The sequence below is a fragment of the Falco biarmicus genome, chromosome 14 (assembly GCF_023638135.1).
Source record: "Falco biarmicus isolate bFalBia1 chromosome 14, bFalBia1.pri, whole genome shotgun sequence".
Taxonomy (NCBI): domain Eukaryota; kingdom Metazoa; phylum Chordata; class Aves; order Falconiformes; family Falconidae; genus Falco; species Falco biarmicus.
In genome coordinates this window covers 23884768-23893279 of record NC_079301.1, presented here as the reverse complement: position 1 = coordinate 23893279, position 8512 = coordinate 23884768, and positions in this window count along the sequence as shown.

The window sequence follows — 8512 nt, the reverse complement described above, 5'->3', positions numbered from 1 at the left end:
ATGCAATGGTTTGGGATGAGCGGAGCAGCTGCCACAGACGGCATGAAGGTGATGGATAGGAGAGGGCTGTCTTTCCCCAGCGCACAGAAATCTCCATGTATGACGTGGGCTGGAGCAGCCAGCTTTTGCGTGTCATCTGTGAAACCACCCAGCAGCTCCCCCCTACCAGCACTATGCAGGTCTCCGTGTCTTGCAGGTGGGGAAACTGAGGCATGGGGTTGTTTACCTCCTGCCAGGAGGTAAAGAGGGTGCAGTCAGCCTGATTCTTTTGGCCTGGTCAGCCCCCAATCATGAATTATCATCCGGGAAAGGAGAGCATCTGGAGCCTATCAGGATCACTGGTATAGGTCTAGCAGGGAAGAACAGGCTGTGCTGAGCACGGGAGCCCACTCTGCTCTGCTCCACTTGCTTCCCATCTCCAGCCCACCCACCCTTCCTGACACCGACCTCTCTGCCAAACCAGAAAGAACACACACGGACAATGTGCCTATTTTTGTGGCTTTTCCAATAGAGATCTGCTTATTTCAAGACCTCCTCATAGTGCAAAATTCAAGAGCCAGGTTTAAACTGTCCTTCCTAACAGCTGCAGCGCATACCCGGACCTGACCCTGCCGGTGGGCAGGACAAAGGCAGGGAACTCCACCTATACATGAATTTATCCACGTCTCTTCAGGTTTCCAGGCAGTTTCCTCTTGTGCTGCCGGTTTGTTACAGCAGCAGTGCTGAGGTATTTGGTGTTTGCTTCGGCTCGGTCCCAGGCCTCAAGGCTGGCTGGGCAAGTAGGCAGATTTTAAGCCTGGTAAGTGGCAAGGGCTTTTTCTTTTGCTTTCTGTGTGCCTTTAGCGTTATTTTCAAGCCTTTCTCTGCAACTGGAGAGGTCCGAACACCCCTTACCGTTGAGTGCAAGCGAAGATCCTCAGGTAATAACCCGACTCCAGGAGGTAAGGAATTCATAAAATAATCACTCAGCACAAGAACCTTAATAAATCACAAAATCTGGTTGCTTAGTGACTTAAATGGGCTTTTTTTCTAAATGGAGTGTGTTTTTTCTTAAGTCTTCTGTCAAATGTTTAGCTTAAGAAAACTAAAGTGACCCTTTAAATGTGAAGTAAGCTGCATAATGAAGTCACCATGTTATGAGGATGACCAATCATTAAGAGCAGGGCTGGCCAGGGCAGGAAGGCTGGAAATGAGCAGCCACAGCCCTGCAATAGCTCTGGAGCTGCTGGACAAGCCCCAGGGGAGAAATCCCCTGGGGAAGCAGCGTGGGAGCAGCATAGTCCCGTGCCTGCACTGGGTTATTTCCCCCCCGGGTTCAGGGTCTCGGTTCTCTGCTGGGTGGACCCCTCGGTGTAGGCAGAGCCAGGAGCCAGGTGCTGCTCCAGGGGTGTGATGCGCTGTAACGGACAGGTGAAACCCCAGCGCAGGGAGTGAATGGGCTCGGGATCCTGTGGGAAACAGCTCCACTGGCTACTGGCCAGGAGGGAGTTTAGCCAGTTCTGCAAACACTGATTGCAACCAGATGCTGCAGGGATGCTTTTCCTGCTCCGGCTCTGTTCCACCCTGCAGTGGAACGTTCCCTCTGAGGAAGGGGACATGGCATGCCCTAGAAGCGATGCCTTGGGTGGGCTTTTTTGGGTGGCAGGGCTTTGGATGAGTCTCACTTGCTGGTGAGGGGGTAGGGGATGGTGATTCCAGGATCCTAGAGGGAGTTAGCAGGGGGAAAGGGCCTTTTTTCTTCCCCCCTGCCTTGTTCTGGTGGTTCCCACTGCAGCAATCACCAGGCAGCAGCTTTTAAGCTACAAAATAGTTGCCAAAATGCACTGGCTCCAACAGCTGCTGGCTTGGCCTCCACTTTGTTTCCAGCTGAGAGGAGCAGTGGGGAGGGAGCTGGAGGCATGTTGAGGAGTGCAGAGCCCTGGACATGGTGGAGGAGCCGCCTTGCCGGCCACCCTTGCCCCACAGCTGATGTAATGCTGAGCTGGAGGAGGAGGATGCTTCTTGGCAGCAAGGGCTGCCAGATGCCTTGTTCAGTTGGGATTTCCTCTGCTCTCACTTGCTGGGGACTCCTGCAAGCTGCTGCGCAACCACCCAGCCTTGGGTTTTGCTGCGGTCTCTGAAAGGTGGTCAGCTGGGCGACTTGGAGTGCCTGGTCCTGCCCTTGTCATGCAAACCCCACTGGGAGCCCTCGAGGCTGACTGCCAGGCACACACACTGCGAGGGCAGGACAGTAAATGCCTTTGCGTTGTGTCTTCTCACTTAGCACCTGGTGATATGAGTAAGAATCATCATCTCTTCCTATCTTTTGCAGAACTGCTTACCACACCAAGACCTCCACCTCGAGGGCAATGCTTGGCTGGAGGCCATGGCTGTGGAGGTGAACCGAGGTTGCGCTCCCCATGGGCAGCAGCTGAGCGGAGCCAGACGCGATGGATGCAGGCTCCGGGCCGGAGCGGCTCTGCCCCAGCTGTTGCCAGGACCCTTCACCCCGGGGCTCTGCCAGGCTGCCCCGACGAGCGACTCCCTTCAGCGGCCAGTGAGCAGCAGGCGTGGGGCTCCCAGTGGCCCCAGTGCCCACTGGAGGGTGCTCTCTGACAAGGTTTGTGCTGTAGGTGCTTCCTTGGTGCAGCAGGCGCTGAGAAAAAATAAAAGGTTGAGGCTGGAGTGGTTTTGCTGAGATCTGCAAGCAAAGTCCCTTCCCCAGAGAGGAGGCATTGCTGGACCCCTCTGGGGGCAGCGGGGGGCCCCCCACAGGAGCCGCTGTCCTCTGAGCCAGCTCCTGCCTCACACCCGCTGCCCTGCATTGATTTGCCTTCCCAGGTCTTTGCTGTGGGGCCACGGTTTTGTGGAGCAGCAGCCAAGGGAGCACGGCTGCTCCATGTGCCTGAGCTGCTGGTAAACACACACCTTCAGCCCATGCTGCGTGGCTGTTTAACTCACTGTGGCCTTGGGGTGCACTGCCTTGGAGCCTGTGGGGCTGTGGGTCCCCAGCCATCCCTTATGGTCCCACTGGAAAGCCCCTTTCCAGGTCCCGCTCCAAAATCCAGCAGTTTCTACAGTCTTCCTGCTCCCCCTGTGCCCCCTCCAAGGCTCTCCAGCCAACCCATGTAGTTTTACTGAGCAGCTCCCAGCGCACAGTCTGCAGGGGTCTGGTTGGACACCATCCCATAGCCCAGGACACAGGGCAGGACAGGGAACAGCACCTGGGGTCAGAATTTTCTTCCCTTTGTTTACTGAGTTACGTGCAAGGTCTGCAGAACTTCATCTGAGTAGCTCAAAATATCCCCACCCAGGCAAATGTACCACAGCTACTGCCTCCTTCCTGTCCCTGTCCTCCCACTAAAAATTAATTGGCAGACCAGATACTCCAAGAGCACCTCCTACAACCAGGTCTCCTCACTGATGCCATTCACTACCAAAATTGGATACAGCATCCCCTGTTCCTAGCTACACATGGTCCTAATCATTATAGGAGGATACATGGTCCTAATCATTATAGTAGCTCTTTTTCTCTTTAAATTAGCTCACTTCCACCCTACTAGGTACTGCTGCACGTATTGAGCTGGGCTTTGCACTGGCTGAAACTTGTGTGCTGCAGTATTTGTCAGCTGAAGCGGATATTCAGCTACAATGTCATCACCCAGTTCCTTGGCTTAGGTTTCTCTGAGGTGCGTATGGGTTTTTCTGGATGCAATTAACTTCCCTCTTTGTCATCTGTGAGCCGAGCTCTGCTTTCCAGTTCTTTCTCCTTTCCAGATCACTGTGGAAAACATTAACATACACAGTGATGAGATCCATGGTGGTAAATTTCACAAAAAATTGAAGGTTAAGTCCCCTTAGTTTTTTGTCAGAGTTGGTTTTTTTTTTTTCATAATGGTATTCTTCTCCTGGCCTCTTGCCTGCCTTTAGTGCTGCATCTTGCTCAGACTTCTGGTTAGCCCAAATAAGCCATACCTCCTGTTGGACGTAGGAGCAGCACCAGGGATGTTTTGGAGAGACTGAAACATTTTCCTTCATGGAATCCACGTTATCCTATCTGCGCTCTGTTAGTCTATTTTTAATCACAATTTAAAAACATTTTCCAGGAACAAATACAAAGCTTACTGGCCTGTAACTCCTCCAACCCCTAGTGACATTTCATATCCAGGTACATGATTTGCTGCCAGGCAGAGCAGAGGCTGCATTGAAGGGCTGCATAATTTCGAAAGCAGGTGAACAATTGAAGTCTCCCACTTTTTTATCACATCATTACACCTTGTTGAGTCACCACTGTACCCCTAATTGGTTTTCTTGAGCTAGAGGCTGGTGATATTCCCTTACTAACTGCAGCTCCTGACAGCCTGCATGCTGAATCCTGCAGATGCCCCATGTGAGTGTGCACGCACACTCTTGGCATCATGTCCTTCCTGCTTGGAAGGGTACATTGGGATGATGGGCTGCACTTCAGAGAAGAAGTAATGGGATTTCATAGGTTGTTCTGAGCACAGCTTGTTGTACTCTCTCCAGATTCCCTTTGACACTGAGACCAGCATATGCTGGTGCTTGGTTTGTAGCCAGCTCCCCAAGCCTTGGCTGATGCAGGACGCCAACAAAGCAGGGGTGCAAGGGGCGGGGGGGGCGTGGTAGGGTCTCTTGGGGGTTTCCTCCCATGGAGGAGGCATCTTGCTGTACTCATGTGTAAAATGTCCCAGTTCTGGGGGACAAGCTTGTGCCATGCTACCCCTGGCTGGGAGTCCCCAGAGGCTCAGGGCAGAATGGGAGCTCAGCATCCGTGGTGCCATGAACCTCTGTGCAAAGCACAGCAGAGCACCAGGCTGTACCCTGGCGGACAAGGCAAGGGCAATGCTTTAAACTCTTTTCCATGCTGTGCCCAGTCTTTTGAGGCAGAGAAGGAAACCTCCTTCTTCCTCAATTCTTGTAACAGCTCAGGCTCCCTGTATTGGGCTGTCTTGTACCTGTTACACAGACAGCCCCCACGGCATTCATCCTGTCCTCTTTCCAACAGAAAGGGGATGCTCATGTGGCTCCGATGGCCACCAGGAGCTTCTCTCACTGCTCTTAACAAAGAGGCATAATACTGCTTTTAACAAGGAGGCATAACGTTGCCCTTAAGAATGAAAATCATCCTGTGCAAAGTTCACCTGTGCGTGGGAAATGCCCCACTCTTCAGGTGATTTCTCTCAGTATCAAAATGTTAATTAAAAACTTTACAAAGCTCAACTATATTTCCTCCCCTGTATTTTGCAGCATGTTGCTATTTAATCTTTGGGGACACAGAACTCATTACTTGATGTGCTGGCAATGATGAGTAAGTGCTTAAATAAACTAGTGCAAAATAATAATTATCCAGCAAAACCCACAGGCAAAATTCAATCTACAGGGCAAAGGGACATGGTTCTTCTAATAGATGCAGTGTAGGTATTTGAGTCTGCATAGAACTGACACCTTGACACCGTGTGAAAGCCTGTGATTTTTGAATGAGTCCTAATATATGGGTCACTTGGGCAGGGCCTTTGTGGATGTGTCTTGCTGCATACTCGGAATTACTTATCTTTGTCTTCTGCTGAAACAGAGGGCTCCGGGTATGCTGGCAGTGCATGGCATTCTCCACATCGACATTTTTGTTTGTTCTTTATTTAATCCTTAAGATAATTTGCTCTTGCAAATGAATTGAGATTTTTTTTTCCTGTGCCAATAGATTTTTTTAAAGATTTCTACCAGTTTAAAAGCCAAGGGCTAATGTAGCCCTGTGGCAGTCAGGGGCTGGGCAGCAGCGCTGGAGGATGTGCACCTGCATGCGCCAGGGGATCCAGAGCAGATCTGTAACCATGACAGGGAGAGCACACCCGTGTCCTGTCCATGTCACTTGGCACGTTAAAACGATGAGCCTGCTGAATCCAGGTGCGGCACTCACTGCCCAAGAACTGAAACAAGGGTCGGCACAGGTGTCATTAGAAAAGTAATTAGATTCTCAGGTTAAATGATAACCAGTGTCCTGAGGACGTTTTAGCCTTTAGACTGGGTACTGTTAAAGTGCATGAGCAGGACACAGGTTCCATTTTCTTAGCCCCCAAAGTAACCTGAACTTGAACCATGACCCAACAGCCGCTGGCCTGACGCTAGCCTTCATCCCATTCCCTGTGTTCGGCTTTTAACTGAGCAGCCAGGACCTGCCTGCAGCCTGTTCCTGGAGCTTAACCCCATGTCCCGGCTCAATTTCTAATCTGCCCTGCTCTTTGCCCTGGTAGTGTTGGTATTTTCCTGGCACAGCCTTTGGAGTCAGTGTGCATGAAAGCTCCTGCTCCAAAGACTATTTGCCAAACTGCAAAGTTATCCATAGCTGGAAAGCACCAGGGACAAGGGCCACCTTTTTTCATGGGGCTGTGTTCCCCATGGAGAACCCCCTCAAGTCTTTCACAGGCAGCAGCTGACCCATCCTCCTTGCAGGCAGCACAGTGTCACAAGGATGTGTCCTCACCTGCGGCATTACTGCAGTCCTTCCCCTCCCTGGCAGTGTTCAAGGCCAGGCTGGATGGGACGTTGAGCAACCTGGTCTAGTGGGAGGTGTCCCTGCCCATGGCAGGGGGGTTGGAGCTAGATAATCTTCAAGGTGTCTTCCAACCCAAACCATTCTGTGATGATTCTATGATGACACATGGGAGCCAAACATGCTGATGCCTTGAAGCAATGCCAGGCAGAATCAGGGGTACAGGTGTTAAAATCCCCCCCATCTTACCCAGGGTTTGGCAGGGCTCCTTGCACCCCAGCCTGCCTCAACATCTCATTCTCTTCCATTAGCATGCGGTGGCAAGAGGAGTGTCACTCAGGGTGATCAATAACTGTCACTTCCCATTACAATAGTAAATGTCTCTCACTTCCTAACTTGCGCTCCTAGTTCTGCCAGCCACGGCGGTGCTCCCCACACATATTAAATGCATGATGAGCATTGTCATTACTGTCCATGTCATTCACTAAGTGATTCTCAGCAGGTTAAATAAATGTTGGTTAGAACTCCCTGTAACGATGCACTGCTGCATGCTCTGGAAACACGTTCTTCTCCCTGCTTTGCTACCCAGGTCCTCTCTCGGCATCACCCTGCCACCTGCGATGAGGTCAGGAGCCAGAGCTGGGTGCCTGCATGCAGTTGGCATGCTTGTTGTCCCATTCCCCAGACCGGTGCTGTACTGGAAATGCAGCAGCACAGGGCTCTAAAGTCTTCTCTGGCAGCCAAGTCCTGTACTGAGCCTTGCCCAAAGCAACTCTCCTGGGCTTCAGACCCATCGTAGAGTTGAAAGCTCACCTTTCTGCTGTTTCCCAGGCCCCTGCAGTAACTATCTGGTTTCAAAATCTTCCCTCACCATCATCCCAAGCAGCACATCAGACAAGCTGTTCTGTCACTAACGAAAGTGTTGATAAGGTCACATATGGCTGCTTGTGCATCAGCTGTTTTACCCATGAGCTCTGGGCCCTGGGCCACAAGCGAGTGCCAAGCTGGTGAGAGCATGTTGTAAGCTGTCTTTAGCCTGCGTTTTCCAAAGCAGCAGCAGAATCAGACAGAAAACAAAGATAGTGAGAGCTTTTGCACTGGGGCAACCTGTGTCTGACTCGCTGCCAGTGAGGCTCCCTACGGGAAATGTTTGTGAAAGGTGAAGGAAGCCTGGCAGCATCCCTGCCCTGCCCACCGCACAGTGGGACCCTGGCACCAGGGGGTTTAAATCAATCACGCTGAGAGGGTTAGGATTTTGGCTTCGTCAAAGTTGCAGCAGCAGCTGTGGTTTCCCCAAGCTGTGAGGTGGGGAAGTTTGCAGAGGAAACGTGTGGCAGTGCTTGGGGTCCACCAATAATTTATATGTTGCAATGAATAAAAGTTGATGAGGGATTTGGAAAGAGTGAGATGCAAGTGAATGCTATCATCAGCTGAGCTGGAAGCCTGATGCATCCAGAATCAGCCTGAATGCATCAGGGCTTGACAGGGAACTGGGGCAGAGGGGTCTCTGAAACACTGGCTGAGACAGAGAGGTCAGAGAAGGCCTTTAAAAATGAAGCAAAAAGCAAACAGTGGCCAAAGCAAACGGCCGCCACTGGAGGGACCTGGGTGCAAGCTAGGGAGCACCAGACCTGGGGCCCTCTCTTGAGGGACCACTAGTGGTGGTCCTTGTGCACCCACCCGGGAGGGATGCACAAGTGGGAAACAGAGGGGGACAAGCCTCTTATTAATAAAGAGGCACGTGATGTCTCAGCAGAAAGCCAGCAATGCAGGTCAGGACTGGCCAGCCACTGCTCCATGGTGCAGCATGTGCCATGCAGGATTTACACGCTGCTAACAGCAGCCAGGGAGGAAGGGATGAGGTGCAGCGGCAGTTCAACTAATGCCTCATTTGGGAAGATGAGTGTTTCAAATATGATCTGTTGATCAAGATTGCTGGTTATTCCATACTACTGGATGGGTTTGAAAATGAGCTTGTTTATGGGTAGACCTCACTGGCTGGAACATTCAATTCAGTGTTTCATT